This window comes from Aulonocara sp. 'chitande type north' Nkhata Bay, linkage group LG5, assembly GCF_057382095.1.
Source record: "Aulonocara sp. 'chitande type north' Nkhata Bay isolate Kocher_YH1m ecotype deep benthic linkage group LG5, A_spYH_male_GT1.1, whole genome shotgun sequence".
Taxonomy (NCBI): Eukaryota; Metazoa; Chordata; class Actinopteri; order Cichliformes; family Cichlidae; genus Aulonocara; species Aulonocara sp. 'chitande type north' Nkhata Bay.
The window spans coordinates 21,481,635-21,494,208 of record NC_141348.1 but is presented as its reverse complement, the minus strand read 5'-3'; the positions used below and the strand labels follow the sequence as shown (position 1 = coordinate 21,494,208).

General features: G+C 43.6%; 1 protein-coding gene across 2 annotated transcripts in view; it reads left to right on the top strand.

Annotated features, from left to right (window-relative positions):
• The first annotated feature begins 53 nt into the window (after positions 1-53).
• The window catches only part of LOC147330462 (lumican), a 32,748-nt gene continuing 20,227 nt past the window's right edge, over positions 54-12,574 (top strand). Inside the window, exons 1-2 of one of the 2 annotated variants that reach the window (XM_086292010.1) lie at positions 54-70; positions 149-191. The gene's annotated coding sequence lies outside the window, so the exon portion shown is untranslated. Of the gene's footprint in view, positions 71-108; positions 192-12,574 lie in introns of those variants that run through there. The other variant, XM_086292009.1, reaches the window with a different exon arrangement.

Here is a 12,574-nt window from a genome sequence, read left to right as displayed (position 1 = left end):
ATGCCTAGGCTTTTAATGTGCTCTATAAATAAAGGTTGTTGTTGTTGTTGTTGTTCCCCCGGTGCTGCAGGTAGGAGCTGTGTACATGTCGTTGTTGCCTCAGCCTGAATTGGCAGTACTTGTGTTGATTGTGGTGTTCGTGTTACAGAGATGACCCGCGGATTACCTTCCTGAATCCTCCATGGTGGCTGGTATGTGTTTACTCAGTGCAGTGCATACATTATTTCACTCGGTGGTAAACCAATGTTGTTTATAGGTCGTAGCTGTAGAAGCCTTCTATGAGCCACTCTGTTCATGATTCGTGACGTTGTTTACTTGGTACTCAGTTTGACTCAGTTTTGTTACAATCTCTGCCTTTTATTGCTCTTTTATAGTAAGCACTCATGCTTTGCAGGAAGTGTGGGCTTTAGTGGGCGACCAGTAGCTTTACAGCAAGGTCGCTACGGCTTTTCTACGCTACCCTTGTCATGATCCTGGGCCATGTTGGCCCAGCATTCTTAGTTTCATGTATTTTTGTATTTTGTTCCTTATTTGACTTCCCCTTGTGACTTTTACCCCCTGTGTGCCCCTCTGTGTATCTGTGAGCCCTCGTTTCCCCTCGTGTTTTATTCCATGTTTTCCCCAGCCCGTTATGTCTGTGCTCTCCCCGTGCTCCCTCTCTCCTCCTGTCTGCGCCTCTGTGTACTTCCTGTTTTACTTTGACAGTCTCCCGTCAGTATGCGTCATGTTGTGTTGCTCCTGCCCTGTCTCGTTACAATTATCTGTGTCAGCTGTGTTCCCCGTGTGCTCCCACCTCCCTCGTTAAACCTCTGTGTATTTATGTCTGCGTCTCCCTCTGTTCAGTGTCGCATTCTCCCTCATTCATGGCCGTGTGTTTCTCTGTGTGCTAGTGTGTTGCTTCCCAGTGTAGTTTCTTATCAGCTTGTTTCGCTGTTTCCCTCCAGCAATAAAGCTGTGTTTTGAGTTCATTCCTACCTCTGTGACCTTGCGTTTGGGTCCACTTCCTGCTAGGGTTGCCAACTCCCTGAAAAATAAATAAGGGACACCTCGCGACCCAGTTGTCTTCACCCTTCCCAGTGTGGTGAATTTTCTAGCTCTTTTTTTGTGTGTGAAATTATTTTTTTAACCATTTGACTTGAATTTGATTTAAGTAGATGTGTATTCTTTGTGATATGAACACATGTGAAACAAATGATCATTTAGCCATTTATTTTTAGCTCAAAATGACAACATTAACACAATAAAACAGGTCTCTTTCTTGAACAGAAGCCTGTCATGCTTAACTTTTGAGAATATAAGTAAATCTTTCTTTAAAAGCACTCTGTCCTGCTTAACTTAAAATAATAGAAAACAATAGAAAGAAAAACATTCTTGTAACAGTGCACATTTAGTGCATTTAGTACAATTGGCTTAATGCTAATCAGCTGCTCCTGTTTGTAAACCCGCTTGTTCCCATGATTACGCATCTTAACTCATCATCATTATTCATCTATGTATTACTTTTATGTATTAGTCATCTATTTGTTGTAATCATCTATCCTTACAGTTGTTTATTACACAAAATAAATTATATTATCACACTTCTGGCCACATAGCGCTGATATTCACTGCACATGCCCATATTAACTTTTTCCAGCCAGGTGTTTTCCTTTTTCCATTTTTCCCTTTCTCTGAACAAACATTGCTGCTCTGATGCTGGGCTTACACTGTGCGGTTTTAGGCCCATTTTGAGCCGATTTTTGAGTGATCGGACCGATTTTGGCCTTCATCGTGCCTAGGGTAGTATACGTGGGGTAACGAGAAGTGATTAACACCTCACGACCAACTCCCGATCATCAATCGCTCGTGAGGGTCTCACCACAGCCGCTCACACTGCTCGCGCGCAAACACGTAAACGTTGGTGTAAAAGATGGAGCAGCACGGCTGTGCAGCGTGTGATCTGGACACAAGCGATGGAGGCACACAACCGTGAAAATAGTTGGATTTACATTGCTGCTCAGTCACAGTCATCAATGTTTTTCATTAGCAATTTAGCAAAGTTGGTGGTGGTGGTGTGTGTGTCTGTGTGAGTGTAATGCTGGGCTTACACTGTGCGATTTTTGGCCCATTTTGAGCCGATTTTTGAGTCGTGCGACCGTTTTGGCGATCGGCCCGATTTTGGCCTTCATCGTGCGTCGTGTATCGTGTAGTATACGTGGGGTAACGAGACGCGATTAACACCTCACGACCAGCTCCCGATCATCAATCGCTTGGTCGGGAGGGTGTCACCGCAGTTTGTCACACTGCTCACACGCAAACACAAATGTCGGCGAAAAAGACGCTGCAACACGGCAGTGCAGCGTGTGATCTGGACACAAGCGATGGAGGTACAACTTGTAGAACTTTGGAAAGCTCATCCGAGCCTTTTCGATGTGGCCTCAGAAATTATCACGACACAACAACCGTGAAAATAGTTGGATCTACACTGCTGCTCAATCACAGCTGCCCGATCAATGTTTTTCATTAGCAATTTAGCAAAGTTGATGGTGGTGGTGTGTGTGTCTGTGTGAGTGAAAGACGGAGAGAGAGAGCGCGACAGATTTTCTGTTATAACCTTCATTTTATGGAGGCACAGTGTGAGCACTCAGGTCGCATCAGAGCATCGGGCGGTATAGTGTGAGACCTGCATCGTGACCTACCAACTTCTAACCCCTGCGAGTCAATCGTGCAGTTTGAAAATCGCACAGTGTCTGTCCAGCTTTAGGTGTACTGTCGTCCGAGACTTGCACCGCAGTGTCGGCGTTTGTTTCCCTGTTGGCCATGCTTCTTGTTGTGGTCATCTGTTGTCTTCCGGTATTTTCTCCGTAAGCGACCTTTCCTTGACCAATGAGATGAGCGGTAATCTGAATTGTCATACTCGAATTGTCATAAGTGTGCTGTCAGCTCATTGGTCACAAAGCAGGAGAGGGGCTGGGAATTATGTTTTCAAACAAAGCGTGAATTCCATTAAAAGTTATAGACTACTTTTGATTCTCACTGTATTACGGAACAAAGTGCGTCCCTTATTAGCTCAATACGGGACGTGTACTTTTGTTTCGAAATACGGGACAATTCCGTATTTTAAGGGACGGTTGGCAACCCTACTTCCTGCCTGCCACACAGCCGAATCATGACAACCCTACGCTAACAGAAGTGCTGCTGCTTTGCCTTTTACCATCTATTTCCGTTTGCGAGGGTTCTTTTTCCCTGCTGCTGCCAGCCTCTTAAGAGTGGACGTCGGCGTGGACAGCGGATAATTACACGTCAATTGACTGAATTGTTAAAATAAAGTAGTCGGGCCGACGGCAATTTGGAGTAATACAGCGACTCCGTCTGCTCCAGATTTAAGGTTTTATTTAGTTGGTATGTCTGTCTCTCTGTTTTGATTTGTAGTTTGGGTTTTTGTTACACCACTGGTAGGAGGCCCTTTTTCTAGCAGCGGATCACCAGTGGGTTCCTGCAGTTGGGCTAACCCCAGCGTTTGCATATTAGTTTTTCTTGGAATATATTATAATTTTCGTTCTTTTATTCAGATGCGGAGGGCCTGACGTGGAGGGGACTGGGGTGCCTTGGTGGTGGGATCCTTTGAGTGTTACACACCTGCATTTTTAGTTTATTAGTATGAGCGTGTGATAGTGTGCTGCACTTGTGTATTGTTGAGTTTTCTTTTCTTTTTTCTTTTTTTTTTTTTGTGTCCCGTTTGGATCTTTAGCCATCAGAATTGTTGTCTTAAGGCCAAGAAAGATGCCAAGCGGATTTATTTTACCAAGTGGATCATCATGGCCTTGCTATATTGGTCCATTTGATTGACCTTTATTATAATTATAATTATGAATTTATTTTATTTTTGGTTGCTACAAACGGGACAGACATGACTGGGGGATAGGACAGGGAGAAAAAATGAAAGAAAGAGAGGGAGAGAAAGAAAACCAAAGGGGAGAAGAGATGGTGAGAAGGGGGGGAAGAGAGAAAAAAACAAACAAAACACCTGGATCACCTGTATGGAGAAAAAAAACCCAAGAGAAAGCAAACAAAAAAAGAGCAACATAATAAAAAAAACAGCACCATCACAATAAAGCTAGTGTGGTGAACACAAATGTGCTACCACATTTTGGTAAATTTTATTATTTTTAAGAAAAACATATGTCAGCAATTAAGACAATTATTATTTTACATTCATTACGTGTAGTCCATAACAATTGAGGAGAGTAAAAGTGAGAAATAATAAGCGGAACTGTTGACACTGTAGTCGTTCGCCCGCGGTTGCCTAGAGCGGACCAACTTCCTGTCCTCTCAGATGCAATTCGGGAAAAGACACGAGTGCTCCTGTGATTCTTTCTCTGAGACTCTACCTTTATTTTTACAGGTCAGTATCGTCTTAAAAATACAGTGTATGAGGGTTTTGTGCCTTGTTCTACTTCGGTGTTTACTGAGAGTTATGTTGACACCGCTGATGTAACCTTAAGTGGGGTTTAGTTGAAAATTACTGAAGCACGGCACCGCAGCGGCGGTAAAGCCGAGCCGCGCAGCCCCAGGTCTCGCGAGAGTTACCGCGAGTTATCGCGAGAGTTACCGCGAGAGCTCGCCAGCCCGCGGTATGTATTTAAACTTGGTAAACTCCATTTAACAAGCAAATATGTGTGTGTGGTGCTCTAATTTAACTGTAAAGGCCCTGACATCAGATTATTCGAGATTAAAATATCTTGTATACACTTTATGGTTCAAGTGATGTGGAAATGTTAAGAATAAGCTGAGAATGAATGTACATTTATGTTGTTACATTGCAAAGTAATACATCCAGGTGTGTTTTGTCTAATCTAGTAAGATTTATGCACTTACAGTGGGGCAAAAAAGTATTTAGTCAGCCACCGATTGTGCGAGTTCCCCCACTTAAAATGATGACAGAGGTCAGTAATTTGCACCAGAGGTACACTTCAACCGTGAGAGACAGAATGTGAAAAAAAAATCCATGAATTCACATGGTAGGATTTGTAAAGAATTTATTCATAAATCAGGGTGGAAAATAAGTATTTGGTCACCTCAAACAAGGAAAATCTCTGGCTCTCACAGACCTGTAACGTCTTCTGTAAGAAGCTTTTCTGTCCCCCACTCGTTACCTGTATGAATGGCACCTGTTTGAACTCATCATCTGTATAAAAGACACCTGTCCACAGCCTCAAACAGTCAGACTCCAAACTCCGCCATGGCCAAGACCAAAGAGCTTTCGAAGGACACCAGGAAAAGTATTGTAGACCTGCACCAGACTGGGAAGAGTGAATCTACAATAGGCAAGCAGCTTGGTGTGAAAAAATCAACTGTGGGAGCAATCATCAGAAAATGGAAGACATACAAGACCACTGATAATCTCCCTCGATCTGGGGCTCCACGCAAGATCTCATCCCGTGGGGTCAAAATGATCATGAGAACGGTGAGCAAAGATCCCAGAACCACACGGGGGGACCTGGTGAATGACCTGCAGAGAGCTGGGACCAAAGTAACAAAGGTCACCATCAGTAACACACTACAACGGCAGGGAATCAAATCCCGCAGTGCCAGACGTGTTCTGCTGCTGAAGCCAGTGCATGTCCAGGCCCGTCTGAAGTTTGCCAGAGAGCACATGGATGATACAGCAGAGGATTGGGAGAATGTCATGTGGTCAGATGAAACCAAAGTAGAACTTTTTGGTATAAACTCAACTTGTCGTGTTTGGAGGAAGACGAATACTGAGTTGCATCCCAAGAACACCATACCTACTGTGAAGCATGGGGGTGGAAACATCATGCTATGGAGCTGTTTTTCTGCCAAGGGGACAGGACGACTGATCCGTGTTAAGGACAGAATGAATGGGACCATGTATCGTGAGATTTTGAGCCAAAACCTCCTTCCATCAGTGAGAACTTTGAAGATGAAACGGGGCTGGGTCTTCCAACATGACAATGATCCAAAACACACCGCCCGGGCAACAAAGGAGTGGCTCCGTAAGAAGCATTTGAAAGTCCTGGAGTGGCCTAGCCAGTCTCCAGACCTCAACCCCATAGAAAATCTGTGGCGGGAGTTGAAAGTCCGTGTTGCTCGGCGACAGCCCCAAAACATCACTGCTCTCGAGAAGATCTGCATGGAGGAATGGGCCAAAATACCAGCTACTGTGTGTGCAAACCTGGTAAAGACCTATAGTAAACGTTTGACCTCTGTTATTGCCAACAAAGGTTATGTTACAAAGTATTGAGTTGTATTTTTGTTATTGACCAAATACTTATTTTCCACCCTGATTTACGAATAAATTCTTTACAAATCCTACCATGTGGATTCATGGATTTTTTTTTTTTCACATTCTGTCTCTCACAGATGAAGTGTACCTCTGGTGCAAATTACTGACCTCTGTCATCATTTTAGGTGGGGGAACTTGCACAATCGGTGGCTGACTAAATACTTTTTTGCCCCACTGTATATCGGATTTGTGGATAAGCTATTTTGAGTTTGCCCTATATGTGAGAGAGCAATAAGACAGTTAAGGCATTATATGGTATCTGCACTGCTGATGTAAATGAGTGAAGGAATAGTGTGGTTAACAGTGTAAACTGGAGAAATGTAATGACCATAGATGCATATATTTGCCAAATGCCTTTTATTTACCTTTTACAGTTATTGAGCATATCTGACAAGTGAAAGCACTGGATGTAAATTATATTTGTTGATCTGAAATAAGAGATGCAATTCGGGAAAAGACACGAGTGCTCCTGTGATTCTTTCTCTGAGACTCTACCTTTATTTTTACAGATTTGTATTCTTTTTGTTATTGTGGTCTTCACATCTGGGACCCGTAACACTAGCAGTAGATAACAGTAGATACTAAATATTAAATGATATTGTGCCGCACGCAAGATAGACAGCGCACAATGTGCTTTGAGGCAGCAGCCAAGAAAGCTGTAGTCCGCGTCTGTGAACACCCGTGTGTACACCTGTGTGGATCAGCATGCTTGTATTCCAAAGGTTTCTCCATGTAACGATCTGCTAGGGAGTGTGGGGAGCCATAGCCCCGTCCACCAGGGTATGAAGTAGGTATGGAGGAGATCCAGGCCCCAGATATCCAGAGGCCCCAGAGTACAAGGACCCGAGGAGGACCACCAAAGGGGGGGGAACCGTGCCACCCTCCTGGGAAGAGCTGAGTAGAGCCCCAAACAAGGGGTCACCCCGCAGCTACGGAGCAAAGGCCAGAGGGGTTGCAGTGGCGTGCCCGCGGGCTCTGCCGGCAGCCAGCTGTGCCAGAGAGGACCGAGCTTCAGGCCCAGAGGCCTGAGGGCATCCCACCCCCCGGAAGGAGCCCAGCCGGGCCACAGGCGCCCGGCCCCGCCAATCGGCCACCAGGAGTGAGCCGGTACATACATGAGCGCCCAGCCCCAGACGACAAGGACCACCAACACACCAACGTCTGAGGGCATCAGCCACCGGCAGGGAGTGTGGTGAGGGGAGATAGGCCTCCGTACTTTAGAGGGCCTGAGATGTACCCAGAGAGGTTGAGTCTAAGACCCAACCTGACATATAGACACAGATGAACAGGCACACGCGGACACAGACGTGCATTCCCACCCCATATGCACAACCAAATACTCGGCACTCACCCAACATGTAGACAGACACAAATAGACACTGCACAGACAGTCGCACGAGTTTTCTTTTCTTTTTGAGGAGTTTTTGTGCGCGGCATCCCCGCCCCTCCACCGGTAAGCCTTGGCTCTGAATTCTTTTTTAGAATATTTGTATATTGATATTTATGCTCGTGTTTTTATATGCTGGTTTAAATAATAATTTGTCTGTTTTTATTATTGAACCACGTCTCTGTGGTAAGTTCATTCCACAGTGTGGCGTGTTGATCGTTAAAGATCCTCCAGGTGCAGGGCCTTCTACGGTTCCGGGTATATTAGGGATGAATGTGATTCGGAAGTGTTACCATGAGCTTTTTGGGCAACATGGTGAAGCATTGTTTAGTTCTGCCCCTAAACCCCTTGTGCATGCACTGCAAAAGTGCCATGATGTTAGTATGAGAGCCCCACAGGATTTGTCTGGCCATGTGAGAGTGAGAGGTAAGCGAGCATGTTGCATTCCGGGTGGTGTAATGAAAATAGTGGCCGCCACCTGTTCTGAGCAATATTCAGGTGCCACAGTGTTATTTGAACCCAATGATGTTAACTTGCCTGCTGGACTTAAGCGTCCCCTGCATTGGTTCGAGTGGTTAGAGGTACTGTATACATACCAGTTGTTAACGTAGGGACCACAGCAGTTTTGCTTCATCCCAGGACCGTTATGGGGACCCTGGAGGATGTTCACGTGGTCAGTTTGCCTGCTGGTGTGACAGAAATACCCCTTAATGTAGCCACAATGGCATCTCACACCGCCACTCCTACTGTGCAGGATCAGCAGAGGAACAGGGACAGGTGAGGTCTCTCCTTAAGACATAGAGCTCGGTCTTTTCTGCTCATGACACTGACTTGGGTTGCACTAACTTGATCTCCCATGACATTCCGCTCTTAGATGATATCCCGGTGCGGCAGCGTTAGAGGCGCATCCCCCCTTCGGAGTATGAGGTTGTGAAAGAGCATATTAACCAGTTACTAGGGGCTAAGGTGATTAGAGAGAGTAGCAGCCCCTATGCTTCTCCCATTGTGCTTTTTAAGAAAAAGGAGGCAGCCCACGCATGTGTGTTGACTATCGGCAATTGAACAACAAGACGAGGAAAGATGCATTCCCCCTGCTGCGCACTGAGGAATCCCTAGATGCGCTGACTGGTGCCCGTTGGTTTTCCACCATGGATTTAACCAGTGGCTACAATCAGGTCCCAGTTAGGGAAGACGATAGGCCCAAGACTGCGTTCTGTACTCCCTTTGGCCTATTTGAGTGGAACCGAATGCCACATAAGTATAACAGCCCTGTCACGGCGGGGTGCGCCAGTGTGTTTTTTGAAACAGGACCCAAAAGCAGATGTGGACGAGGAGTTGCAGGTTTAAACAGAAAGCGATCCTTTATTTGGATGATAGCATGAGTTAAACATGGAACCCTAAGCAAACTAAAAAACACTAAGAAACAAATACTATGAAGTTCTATGACTATAACAATGACTAAGACAATGGTGGAGATAACAGACGACCTGACAACAACATTCAGAAAACAGAGGACTTAAACACACACATGAGGTGATCAGGGGAAGTGGAGACACATGAGAACACAGCTGACTCGAATGAAACATAATGACAATACAGGGGAGAGTAACACTAACTACAATGAACAAAGAACACCAGACTCTTACAAAATAAACCAGGAAACACGGAGGCATAGACATGGAGATAAAACATGACATGAACTTAACATAACCACATAGACATGAAACATAGACGCAGGAACCAGGGAGACCGGGTACAAGGGGAGATGACAGAAATAACTAAGAAATAAGGTCTGAACAGCAACGTAGAAATGAACTAGATTGAAAATGAATACAAAAATACATAAAACTCAAACACTGGGTCACACGACCCAGTACCGTGACAAGCCCTTTGTTTAGGTGGACCGCTGCGCTCCTAGCACCAGCTGTGGGAAATCTTCACAAGGTCACTTTTGGGCCACACACACAGACAAGGTATTCTTTGTTCACATATATGTCTGTGTAACACGCCATAATGAATTTATGCATATTCATGTACCTTAATAAAGAGCAGTGTTACGAGGAAGCAGACGAGAGCAACTGGGGTCAAGCGAAGGAACGGCGCTGTCACTGTTCTCTCTCTCTCGTGCACGAGATCAAAGAGCTCTGGTTGGTGTCCAATGCTTTTTGCTGTTGTAGTAGGATTGTCTCGTTCCAGCGAGACAGAACCATCATTGGTCATCAAATATAACATTTTCAGAAGATAAATGAAGTGTTTTGTAATGTTCCTGTGAACGGGCCCTGGTTTTGACGTTACATCATTTGAAACATACAGCAGACATACGAGACCAATAAAATACATTATTACTACCAGTCAGATGTTGTTTGTAGGGTTCTGACCCACATGCATGGAAATGGTTTGGCCTCATGTATTATTGTTCAATAATACTAATGGTTTTGCTAATGCTAAGTGCAAAAATAATAAAGCTTACTACTTAATTGTCATACATCTAATTGGGGATATTAGTTATTTTGTTTCACTAACACTTTCGCCTAACACGGTCAATGGTTCATTTCCTGCCAGGGACACATATTCCCTTTGGGGTTGTGTCAGGAGGGTCAAATCAAACACGTGGAGCTGCCCACTGTGGCGACCCCTTCTGAAAGTAGTTGTCGCTCTCTCCTTCTTGCTGTGCGCCTTCCTAACATCAAACCAGTTTGAACATGTTGGTGTTCATATTGTGCATGTTGAAAAACATGGAGATGAAAGAGAAAAACAAAACATATGCAAGGACCATGAGCGCAAAGCATGAAGATGAAGATTTTGGCCATTCGTTTTCACCAGAATCTTTATTAACACAAGTATCTGCACTTCTGAGCGAACAACTTGTGTATGTTTGTCTTCTGAGGTTATTATTATAACTATTGTTTTAAGTTGCCTGTACTTCCAGGTTACCTCGTTTCTTGTCCATTTTCACTCAACTATCAACTAAACACTTAGCTCAGTATGGGTACACCTAAAACCTTATTCCACTTGCCAGATTGTCTCTGTGTCTGCAGTTATTCTGCATTACAACCTTTTTGGTGTTGTTTATTCTTTAAGAACATTAAAAATGTAAAACCTTTTTGTTCGCCCCTCATTTTTGCCTTTTTTTCCTGCTCCCTGTCTGCTCTCATCACCTTGCTGGCTTGCTGCCTGTGACCCCTGCTTTGTGTATGCTGGATTATGGAGTTTGACAGAGATGCCAGAATAACAGTGGAACTTTGTCATATCCAAAGGTCAAATGTAATTATCAAGCCAACAAGTTCTATACATTCTGTTCATTCTTTAGACTTAGACAAGCTTCTTTCCACAGGTTTTATGAGTCAAAGGAGTTAAACAAGTGGAGATGGTTAATGAATTATTTGTGTTTGCCAGGGCAACAGATTTTACTCAGATAATCCAGTCTTTACTATATAGTTTGCTACAAAAGAAAGAGATTATGAACAAATGCGCATTATCTCTATGTATCTTACTTTTGGGAGCATTCACATGCTTCAGGTTCAGGTAGTCAAGCTGAACATGAGGTGCTAACACTCTTACCTCTTGTTCACTTTGAATGGTGTGACATTGTGCTTTACAAGACCAAATTATGGATCCTTTTCTTGCATGCAGTGAAATGTTCAGCTTTTTAAATAGTAAGGCAGTTGCCAGTCAGTCAAATCATGGTTATTCAAATATTCCAAAGGTGCTGTGAGCCAATTAAATCACTACAGAGAACGATTCTGATGGAGTGAGGTCATTGCTTGTGCAGCCTGTTATTTGGCATCAAAATGCAGCCGTTAAAAGTTGATCATTATGGTGAGTAATCGCCCTATTTTATAAGGACAAAGTTAGGTTACTGGCTTGGCTAATGCTAATTTCTAATCAGAGATCTGTTAACTTGCTTTGTGAGTGACTGCTTGTTGTCAGTGGCCATGCTAGTACCCCAAATGTCTTTTTTGCAAACTGTCAAATTGTGGAAGAACTGTAAATCCTCCTATAGTGATTTATAGCTGTGCATGGGTACAGTAGCAGTAGCAACATCTCTGCTTCAAATTCAACATTTGTCTTCTGTTTCTGCTTCTCTCTCTTCTCATGTTTTCTACAGGGAGTGCAGAATTATTAGGCAAATGAGTATTTTGTCCACTTCATCCTCTTCATGCATGTTGTCTTACTCCAAGCTGTATAGGCTCGAAAGCCTACTACCAACTAAGCATATTAGGTGATGTGCATCGCTGTAATGAGAAGGGGTGTGGTCTAATGACATCAACACCCTATATCAGGTGTGCATAATTATTAGGCAACGTCCTTTCCTTTGGAAAAATGGGTCAAAAGAAGGACTTGACAGGCTCAGAAAAGTCAAAAATAGTGAGATATCTTGCAGAGGGATGCAGCAGTCTCAAAATTGCAAAGCTTCTGAAGCGTGATCATCGAACAATCCAGCGTTTCATTCAAAATAGTCAACAGGGTTGCAAGAAGCGTGTGGTTTTGAATGTCAGAAATGTATATTTGTGAATGTGGAGATGTTATATTGGTTTCACTGGTAAAAATAAATAATTGAAATGGGTATATATTTGTTTTTTGTTAAGTAGCCTAATAATTATGCACAGTAATAGTCACCTGCACACACAGATATCCCCCTAAAATAGCTAAAACTAAAAACAAACTAAAAACTACTTCCAAAAACATTCAGCTTTGATATTAATGAGTTTTTTGGGTTCATTGAGAACATGGTTGTTGTTCAATAATAAAATTATTCCTCAAAAATACAACTTGCCTAATAATTCTGCACTCCCTGTAATTCTGCACTCCCTGTATGACGTAAAGGCATAAAGTTCCCAACAATTCCTATGAAATGTCCTCGAAATTACTCAGTACTCAGGAAGAAACAGGAAGTGAGC